The following is an 11,192-nucleotide window of genomic DNA, read 5'->3' as shown; positions in this document are numbered from 1 at the left end:
AACAGAGTCTGATGCAAGGGATAAGAAAGGAACCCTAGGCCACAAGTGAGAATAGAGGGACAGGCACGGAGAGGAGAACATTGTCATCTATTCAAGTCTATGGGGAGGTCATGCTGATTCAAGCTTGCAACTTCATTGGAAACAAGTGGCCGGACTTGGCGTTCATCACACCTACAGTGCCCTTGTGCCTTAAGCATAATGCAAAGTCAAGAAAGATGTCTTGAGGACATTGAAGAGAAGAATCGATGCCTCCTTTCCAAGGCCCATAGCATTCTTTGCAGGTCAGTCTCTTTTTCCGAAGCTCTGGTGTCACGTGGGCCCACTGGGCACATGGTAATGTGTCCCAAGAGATGTCTTGGAAGCCTTGAAGGAATGGAGCCCTGTCACGCTTGGGGTATGTCTCTTTGTTTGGAAGTGCTCTACAAGGGTGCTGAAAAGCACCCTCTTCCACAGGGCTTCGTTCCTTCGTGAAGGCTGCCCTCCCAGGCTAGTGTGCTCTGTTTGCCTCCATCGAAATTCTCTCCCCCTACCTCTTGCCGTAGAAGGATTATTGATTATGTGTTTTGACACCATATGTAAGGAAGTTGCACGAAAATTAGAACTTTACAGTTGTGTTTCAAGAAAAATAAACAGGCCAGGGTAGAGGATGTAGGGCAAACAAATGGCACACCCTATAAAAATTAAGTAAGCCCGTATCTGGACGGAATCTAGGGGAACGTTCAAGGATCAGGGGTCAAGTTCGAAACTTCCCAAATCCGGAAAAGAGACAGAAAAATATCTTTCCTGGAGAGTGGAATTCATCCGATTTGTCTAAGTTGTCTTGGAAACATTGTGTCCGTGAAGGGGGTTGCCAGGACCACCTCGAATTTGGAGTTTCTGATCTCAGGATGTCAAACCAACCCACATGACCACGTGTTCTCAGTGCTTAGTTTGACCTAGGCTAGGGTAGCCAAGAGTCCTACAAGTGACCGGTGCAAATTCAAGGACAACAACCAAGAGTCACGAAAGCACTCACACCTCACCCTAGAGAACATACAGCGATTAAAGAAATACAAACTAATCCCTTGGAATGAAGGAGAACGGACTGATAAGCATGTCTAAGGGAGATAGCTGAGAAAGACCATGACGAGTATACTATGGAAAAGAAAAAGAGGACCCAGAAAATGGAAGGTGAACAGAAATCACACCTGAATTATCCACAATGAAAGATGATGTCCGTCTTTAGACAGACTCTGCTGGAACGTTTGAAAGTCAGAGAAATTCACAAGCCAAAAAACGGCAGCGAAGGTCAAGCATGGGCTAACTGGGAAGGGTGAGTTATGAGACTGCTCCAAGCAGGCTCTGAAACCTGTATCCAGGAAGCATGCTGGACCTCAGAGACACAATTATGACAAATCCTCTGACATCACAATGGACCCGAAAAACAACCTAGCCTCATCTACACAGTGCTAGAGTTGGGCTCACTAGCATATTTAACTCCCGTTGCACTCAACTGCACGTTGCCACTGAACATGTAAGTGGCCGGCCGGTGGTGCAGTGGTGAGGTCCGCACCTTCTGGGTCTGTGGCCCAGTATGGGCTGGGTGGAATCCTCGGTTTGGGCCCCCTCACCACTGCTTCAGTTGTTCTGGTGCAGGCGTCCGAGGTAGAGTAGAGGCAGATGGGAAGGGACGTTGGACAGGGCCAGACTTCCACAGCAAATACAGGAGCATTGCCAGCAGATGTGAGCACAGCAATGCACTTGTGCCAAAACAAAACCAATTAAAAGTTGCAAAGAACAGAAAAACTGAAGCTAAGGAAAAAAACAACAAAAAAACAGGAGCTTGCCATTACGAAGAATAGGATCTCTGTGAATAACCTTAGCAAAACAGGTGAATTCTATGTTAATTCAAAAACTAGCAAACCTTTGGGGAAAGAAACTCAAGAAGACACAAGAAAAAAAAAGATATCGAGGGATCGAGGAATGGAAGGATTAACACACTTGAAAGGTTCATACCGCAGTAAGGAATCTCTGGATTCCATGCAATCCCAGTCAAAGTTGCAGCAGTATTTGCCACAGAGAAGAAGAGAGAATCCTAAAGTTTCTAGCCAGCAACACGAGACCCTGACTAGGCAAAGGAATCCTCAGGAAAACGAACAAAGCAGCACGTGTCACAATTTCTGATTTCAACATAGAGGACGAAGCGCTAGGTACCGAAACGGCACAGTCTGGGCCCCAAAACAGGCATGAAGACCCATGCAAAACAATTGAGAGCCCAGAGCCCAACTCAAACTTACATGGACAGCCCATTTTGGACCAGGGAGCCAAGTGGAGACAGCGGAGGAAGGAGAGTCTCTACAATAAACGGTGCTGGGAAGCCTGCACAGCCACATGGAACACAACGAGAGTACACCATGATGTTACACCTGGCACACACACCACCTGAAATGGATTAAAGCCTTGAATGGCAGACTTGAAACCGTGAACCTTGTAGGAGAAGACCTAGGCAGAGTGCTCTTTGCCATCTGTCTGAGCCGCCTATTTGGAAGAAGCATGTCTGACTGGGCAAGGGCAACAAAGGAAACAAGAAACAAACGGGACCACATCAAACGCACACACTTCTGCCCACTCAAGGAAACCATCAACTGAATACTAAGACACCACAACGATTGGGAGAGGATGTTTGCAAACCACACATCGGACAAGGGGTGAAAAGCCCAAAGATACAATCAACTCGCACGTCTCCACAAGAAAAAAAACAAGCCAATGAAAACCTGGTCAAAAGATGGAAGCAGAGATTTCTCCGAAGAAGACAGAAAGAGGGCCAGTAGGTGCATGAAAACTTGTTCACCATCATGAAGTCTCAGGAAAATGCAAATCCAAACTGCAAGGCCATGGCAGCTCACTGTGGTCAGCATGGCTAGAAGGAAGCAGACAGGAAATAACAAGTGTCAGAGAGGAGGTGGAGAGAAGGGAAGCCTCCTGCACTGCTGGTGGGAGTGTAACCCGGTGCAGCCACGATGCCAAAGGTGTGGAACTGCCTCAGAAGTTTAAGTATCCATGTCCCGTATGACCCAGCTATTAATCTGCCGCTTGCTTATCCAAAACAGTCAGAAAGACTACCGCATAAAGACATGTGCATGGCTGTGTTCACCACAGTCTTACTCCGGATATCCAAGACTTGGAAAGCACCCTGGTGTCCAGCAAGGGATGATTGGAGAAGGAAGATGGGCTATAGCCACACAATGGTATACCACTCAGCCGGAACAAATGATGCAATCCAGCCATTTGTGACCACCAGAATGGCTGTGAGGGTTTTAGGGGAAGTGTAACAAGCCCCAGTGAGAAATTCAAATACCATAGAATCTCACTTACAAGGAGAAGAAAAAGCAAGCACTAACCAACAGGTGGCACTGAACATTTGTATGCGGGCTCCCAGAGGCAAAGAGGGGCGGTGACGGAGGGTGAAAGAGAAGATTAGGCACAAGTGTGTGGTGAGGGCCTGTGATTAGTCTTACACTGGTGAAGATGATGTAAGCTACACAGAAGTCTAAAGCAATGAGGATGTGAATCTGGAAGTTATAGTACGTTCTAATGCAGGGTCATGGCTATAAATTCACCTCAAATCAAAAATCCAAAAAGGGGTCCAGAATGATGTCATAAAGCTTTGGGGGCGGAAAGAGTTTACAGAAGGTGAACTTCCAAGGATGGAAAATCACCTCCAAATGCTTACAGATGCTACAGAAAGGCAGACCATTCCAAATAGGTGAAGAGGAATACTACGAAGAGAACATGATCAGTCCTAAACCCATGAACGAACGGAAAATGTTACCGTCCATGATGTTATTACTAATCACCTTCACGAATAATCCAAACAGGCCCACGTCTTCCCAAGTTCAGGCAAAAGGTTGGTCCAAAAGTACAATTCAGGGCCGGCCCTGTGGTGGAGCAGGTAAGTGCCCACATTCCGCTTGGGCGGCCCGGGCCTCACTGTTTCACCTTACGAGTGCATATCACATTAGTAGTGTTAGGAAATATAGATTTCATGGTATGGTGCGGGCAGAGATCATAAATAAGCAGCAATTGTGAGGATACGTTATCAATACGCACAAGAAAAGGAACCATAAGAATATTACAATCTATGGAAGTATCTGGTACACTTCCCAAAGGCAGAAGGAAGGAAAACTTGTGACCTGCCAAGGTGGAATTGGCAGAGTGCCACGAGATGACACCATCATTGTGCATCAGAACATTCCCTGGGCAACTTCAACTTGTGAGGGAGTCCAGGACTTTTTCTGGGTAAGGTCCACCCATTTTGCCATCTACCCAAGATATAAGAGATAAAACCCAGGATAATCTTACAGGAGTGAAACCAGTGTCTAGAGAGAATGTAGGAGCCCTTTCGAAGTTCAAGGAGAAAGATAGAAACTGACAACAATTGCAGAAAAAGGAAAACTATCCTACCTAGACAGGGTGAGGAGTCAGACTGGTCTGAGATGGCTGTGAAACTCTGTGTGCACGGAGGTTGTCAGGACAACTTCGAATTTTGAGGTCGCTTATGACATCACGGTGAACATGTCCCCCAGGGTGGCCGCATGGTTACAGTCTGAGGATTGGCCTAGGCTAGGCTATTAAAGGGACAGATACCCAGAAACAGGTTTGGCAAACAGAAAGCAGGCACAGAAACTAGAAGAGATAAAACAGAGTCTGATGCAAGGGATAAGAAAGGAACCCTAGGCCACAAGTGAGAATAGAGGGACAGGCACGGAGAGGAGAACATTGTCATCTATTCAAGTCTATGGGGAGGTCATGCTGATTCAAGCTTGCAACTTCATTGGAAACAAGTGGCCGGACTTGGGGTTCATCACACCTACAGTGCCCTTGTGCCTTAAGCATAATGCAAAGTCAAGAAAGATGTCTTGAGGACATTGAAGAGAAGAATCGATGCCTCCTTTCCAAGGCCCATAGCATTCTTTGCAGGTCAGTCTCTTTTTCCGAAGCTCTGGTGTCACGTGGGCCCACTGGGCACATGGTAATGTGTCCCAAGAGATGTCTTGGAAGCCTTGAAGGAATGGAGCCCTGTCACGCTTGGGGTATGTCTCTTTGTTTGGAAGTGCTCTACAAGGGTGCTGAAAAGCACCCTCTTCCACAGGGCTTCGTTCCTTCGTGAAGGCTGCCCTCCCAGGCTAGTGTGCTCTGTTTGCCTCCATCGAAATTCTCTCCCCCTACCTCTTGCCGTAGAAGGATTATTGATTATGTGTTTTGACACCATATGTAAGGAAGTTGCACGAAAATTAGAACTTTACAGTTGTGTTTCAAGAAAAATAAACAGGCCAGGGTAGAGGATGTAGGGCAAACAAATGGCACACCCTATAAAAATTAAGTAAGCCCGTATCTGGACGGAATCTAGGGGAACGTTCAAGGATCAGGGGTCAAGTTCGAAACTTCCCAAATCCGGAAAAGAGACAGAAAAATATCTTTCCTGGAGAGTGGAATTCATCCGATTTGTCTAAGTTGTCTTGGAAACATTGTGTCCGTGAAGGGGGTTGCCAGGACCACCTCGAATTTGGAGTTTCTGATCTCAGGATGTCAAACCAACCCACATGACCACGTGTTCTCAGTGCTTAGTTTGACCTAGGCTAGGGTAGCCAAGAGTCCTACAAGTGACCGGTGCAAATTCAAGGACAACAACCAAGAGTCACGAAAGCACTCACACCTCACCCTAGAGAACATACAGCGATTAAAGAAATACAAACTAATCCCTTGGAATGAAGGAGAACGGACTGATAAGCATGTCTAAGGGAGATAGCTGAGAAAGACCATGACGAGTATACTATGGAAAAGAAAAAGAGGACCCAGAAAATGGAAGGTGAACAGAAATCACACCTGAATTATCCACAATGAAAGATGATGTCCGTCTTTAGACAGACTCTGCTGGAACGTTTGAAAGTCAGAGAAATTCACAAGCCAAAAAACGGCAGCGAAGGTCAAGCATGGGCTAACTGGGAAGGGTGAGTTATGAGACTGCTCCAAGCAGGCTCTGAAACCTGTATCCAGGAAGCATGCTGGACCTCAGAGACACAATTATGACAAATCCTCTGACATCACAATGGACCCGAAAAACAACCTAGCCTCATCTACACAGTGCTAGAGTTGGGCTCACTAGCATATTTAACTCCCGTTGCACTCAACTGCACGTTGCCACTGAACATGTAAGTGGCCGGCCGGTGGTGCAGTGGTGAGGTCCGCACCTTCTGGGTCTGTGGCCCAGTATGGGCTGGGTGGAATCCTCGGTTTGGGCCCCCTCACCACTGCTTCAGTTGTTCTGGTGCAGGCGTCCGAGGTAGAGTAGAGGCAGATGGGAAGGGACGTTGGACAGGGCCAGACTTCCACAGCAAATACAGGAGCATTGCCAGCAGATGTGAGCACAGCAATGCACTTGTGCCAAAACAAAACCAATTAAAAGTTGCAAAGAACAGAAAAACTGAAGCTAAGGAAAAAAACAACAAAAAAACAGGAGCTTGCCATTACGAAGAATAGGATCTCTGTGAATAACCTTAGCAAAACAGGTGAATTCTATGTTAATTCAAAAACTAGCAAACCTTTGGGGAAAGAAACTCAAGAAGACACAAGAAAAAAAAAGATATCGAGGGATCGAGGAATGGAAGGATTAACACACTTGAAAGGTTCATACCGCAGTAAGGAATCTCTGGATTCCATGCAATCCCAGTCAAAGTTGCAGCAGTATTTGCCACAGAGAAGAAGAGAGAATCCTAAAGTTTCTAGCCAGCAACACGAGACCCTGACTAGGCAAAGGAATCCTCAGGAAAACGAACAAAGCAGCACGTGTCACAATTTCTGATTTCAACATAGAGGACGAAGCGCTAGGTACCGAAACGGCACAGTCTGGGCCCCAAAACAGGCATGAAGACCCATGCAAAACAATTGAGAGCCCAGAGCCCAACTCAAACTTACATGGACAGCCCATTTTGGACCAGGGAGCCAAGTGGAGACAGCGGAGGAAGGAGAGTCTCTACAATAAACGGTGCTGGGAAGCCTGCACAGCCACATGGAACACAACGAGAGTACACCATGATGTTACACCTGGCACACACACCACCTGAAATGGATTAAAGCCTTGAATGGCAGACTTGAAACCGTGAACCTTGTAGGAGAAGACCTAGGCAGAGTGCTCTTTGCCATCTGTCTGAGCCGCCTATTTGGAAGAAGCATGTCTGACTGGGCAAGGGCAACAAAGGAAACAAGAAACAAACGGGACCACATCAAACGCACACACTTCTGCCCACTCAAGGAAACCATCAACTGAATACTAAGACACCACAACGATTGGGAGAGGATGTTTGCAAACCACACATCGGACAAGGGGTGAAAAGCCCAAAGATACAATCAACTCGCACGTCTCCACAAGAAAAAAAACAAGCCAATGAAAACCTGGTCAAAAGATGGAAGCAGAGATTTCTCCGAAGAAGACAGAAAGAGGGCCAGTAGGTGCATGAAAACTTGTTCACCATCATGAAGTCTCAGGAAAATGCAAATCCAAACTGCAAGGCCATGGCAGCTCACTGTGGTCAGCATGGCTAGAAGGAAGCAGACAGGAAATAACAAGTGTCAGAGAGGAGGTGGAGAGAAGGGAAGCCTCCTGCACTGCTGGTGGGAGTGTAACCCGGTGCAGCCACGATGCCAAAGGTGTGGAACTGCCTCAGAAGTTTAAGTATCCATGTCCCGTATGACCCAGCTATTAATCTGCCGCTTGCTTATCCAAAACAGTCAGAAAGACTACCGCATAAAGACATGTGCATGGCTGTGTTCACCACAGTCTTACTCCGGATATCCAAGACTTGGAAAGCACCCTGGTGTCCAGCAAGGGATGATTGGAGAAGGAAGATGGGCTATAGCCACACAATGGTATACCACTCAGCCGGAACAAATGATGCAATCCAGCCATTTGTGACCACCAGAATGGCTGTGAGGGTTTTAGGGGAAGTGTAACAAGCCCCAGTGAGAAATTCAAATACCATAGAATCTCACTTACAAGGCGAAGAAAAAGCAAGCACTAACCAACAGGTGGCACTGAACATTTGTATGCGGGCTCCCAGAGGCAAAGAGGGGCGGTGACGGAGGGTGAAAGAGAAGATTAGGCACAAGTGTGTGGTGAGGGCCTGTGATTAGTCTTACACTGGTGAAGATGATGTAAGCTACACAGAAGTCTAAAGCAATGAGGACGTGAATCTGGAAGTTATAGTACGTTCTAATGCAGGGTCATGGCTATAAATTCACCTCAAATCAAAAATCCAAAAAGGGGTCCAGAATGATGTCATAAAGCTTTGGGGGCGGAAAGAGTTTACAGAAGGTGAACTTCCAAGGATGGAAAATCACCTCCAAATGCTTACAGATGCTACAGAAAGGCAGACCATTCCAAATAGGTGAAGAGGAATACTACGAAGAGAACATGATCAGTCCTAAACCCATGAACGAACGGAAAATGTTACCGTCCATGATGTTATTACTAATCACCTTCACGAATAATCCAAACAGGCCCACGTCTTCCCAAGTTCAGGCAAAAGGTTGGTCCAAAAGTACAATTCAGGGCCGGCCCTGTGGTGGAGCAGGTAAGTGCCCACATTCCGCTTGGGCGGCCCGGGCCTCACTGTTTCACCTTACGAGTGCATATCACATTAGTAGTGTTAGGAAATATAGATTTCATGGTATGGTGCGGGCAGAGATCATAAATAAGCAGCAATTGTGAGGATACGTTATCAATACGCACAAGAAAAGGAACCATAAGAATATTACAATCTATGGAAGTATCTGGTACACTTCCCAAAGGCAGAAGGAAGGAAAACTTGTGACCTGCCAAGGTGGAATTGGCAGAGTGCCACGAGATGACACCATCATTGTGCATCAGAACATTCCCTGGGCAACTTCAACTTGTGAGGGAGTCCAGGACTTTTTCTGGGTAAGGTCCACCCATTTTGCCATCTACCCAAGATATAAGAGATAAAACCCAGGATAATCTTACAGGAGTGACACCAGTGTCTAGAGAGAATGTAGGAGCCCTTTCGAAGTTCAAGGAGAAAGATAGAAACTGACAACAATTGCAGAAAAAGGAAAACTATCCTACCTAGACAGGGTGAGGAGTCAGACTGGTCTGAGATGGCTGTGAAACTCTGTGTGCACGGAGGTTGTCAGGACAACTTCGAATTTTGAGGTCGCTTATGACATCACGGTGAACATGTCCCCCAGGGTGGCCGCATGGTTACAGTCTGAGGATTGGCCTAGGCTAGGCTATTAAAGGGACAGATACCCAGAAACAGGTTTGGCAAACAGAAAGCAGGCACAGAAACTAGAAGAGATAAAACAGAGTCTGATGCAAGGGATAAGAAAGGAACCCTAGGCCACAAGTGAGAATAGAGGGACAGGCACGGAGAGGAGAACATTGTCATCTATTCAAGTCTATGGGGAGGTCATGCTGATTCAAGCTTGCAACTTCATTGGAAACAAGTGGCCGGACTTGGCGTTCATCACACCTACAGTGCCCTTGTGCCTTAAGCATAATGCAAAGTCAAGAAAGATGTCTTGAGGACATTGAAGAGAAGAATCGATGCCTCCTTTCCAAGGCCCATAGCATTCTTTGCAGGTCAGTCTCTTTTTCCGAAGCTCTGGTGTCACGTGGGCCCACTGGGCACATGGTAATGTGTCCCAAGAGATGTCTTGGAAGCCTTGAAGGAATGGAGCCCTGTCACGCTTGGGGTATGTCTCTTTGTTTGGAAGTGCTCTACAAGGGTGCTGAAAAGCACCCTCTTCCACAGGGCTTCGTTCCTTCGTGAAGGCTGCCCTCCCAGGCTAGTGTGCTCTGTTTGCCTCCATCGAAATTCTCTCCCGCTACCTCTTGCCGTAGAAGGATTATTGATTATGTGTTTTGACACCATATGTAAGGAAGTTGCACGAAAATTAGAACTTTACAGTTGTGTTTCAAGAAAAACAAACAGGCCAGGGTAGAGGATGTAGGGCAAACAAATGGCACACCCTATAAAAATTAAGTAAGCCCGTATCTGGACGGAATCTAGGGGAACGTTCAAGGATCAGGGGTCAAGTTCGAAACTTCCCAAATCCGGAAAAGAGACAGAAAAATATCTTTCCTGGAGAGTGGAATTCATCCGATTTGTCTAAGTTGTCTTGGAAACATTGTGTCCGTGAAGGGGGTTGCCAGGACCACCTCGAATTTGGAGTTTCTGATCTCAGGATGTCAAACCAACCCACATGACCACGTGTTCTCAGTGCTTAGTTTGACCTAGGCTAGGGTAGCCAAGAGTCCTACAAGTGACCGGTGCAAATTCAAGGACAACAACCAAGAGTCACGAAAGCACTCACACCTCACCCTAGAGAACATACAGCGATTAAAGAAATACAAACTAATCCCTTGGAATGAAGGAGAACGGACTGATAAGCATGTCTAAGGGAGATAGCTGAGAAAGACCATGACGAGTATACTATGGAAAAGAAAAAGAGGACCCAGAAAATGGAAGGTGAACAGAAATCACACCTGAATTATCCACAATGAAAGATGATGTCCGTCTTTAGACAGACTCTGCTGGAACGTTTGAAAGTCAGAGAAATTCACAAGCCAAAAAACGGCAGCGAAGGTCAAGCATGGGCTAACTGGGAAGGGTGAGTTATGAGACTGCTCCAAGCAGGCTCTGAAACCTGTATCCAGGAAGCATGCTGGACCTCAGAGACACAATTATGACAAATCCTCTGACATCACAATGGACCCGAAAAACAACCTAGCCTCATCTACACAGTGCTAGAGTTGGGCTCACTAGTATATTTAACTCCCATTGCACTCAACTGCACGTTGCCACTGAACATGTAAGTGGCCGGCCGGTGGTGCAGTGGTGAGGTCCGCACCTTCTGGGTCTGTGGCCCAGTATGGGCTGGGTGGAATCCTCGGTTTGGGCCCCCTCACCACTGCTTCAGTTGTTCTGGTGCAGGCGTCCGAGGTAGAGTAGAGGCAGATGGGAAGGGACGTTGGACAGGGCCAGACTTCCACAGCAAATACAGGAGCATTGCCAGCAGATGTGAGCACAGCAATGCACTTGTGCCAAAACAAAACCAATTAAAAGTTGCAAAGAACAGAAAAACTGAAGCTAAGGAAAAAAAAAACAAAAAAACAGGAGCTTGACATTACGAAG

This window comes from Equus asinus, chromosome 21, assembly GCF_041296235.1.
Source record: "Equus asinus isolate D_3611 breed Donkey chromosome 21, EquAss-T2T_v2, whole genome shotgun sequence".
Taxonomy (NCBI): Eukaryota; Metazoa; Chordata; class Mammalia; order Perissodactyla; family Equidae; genus Equus; species Equus asinus.
This window is presented reverse-complemented; position numbering follows the sequence as displayed.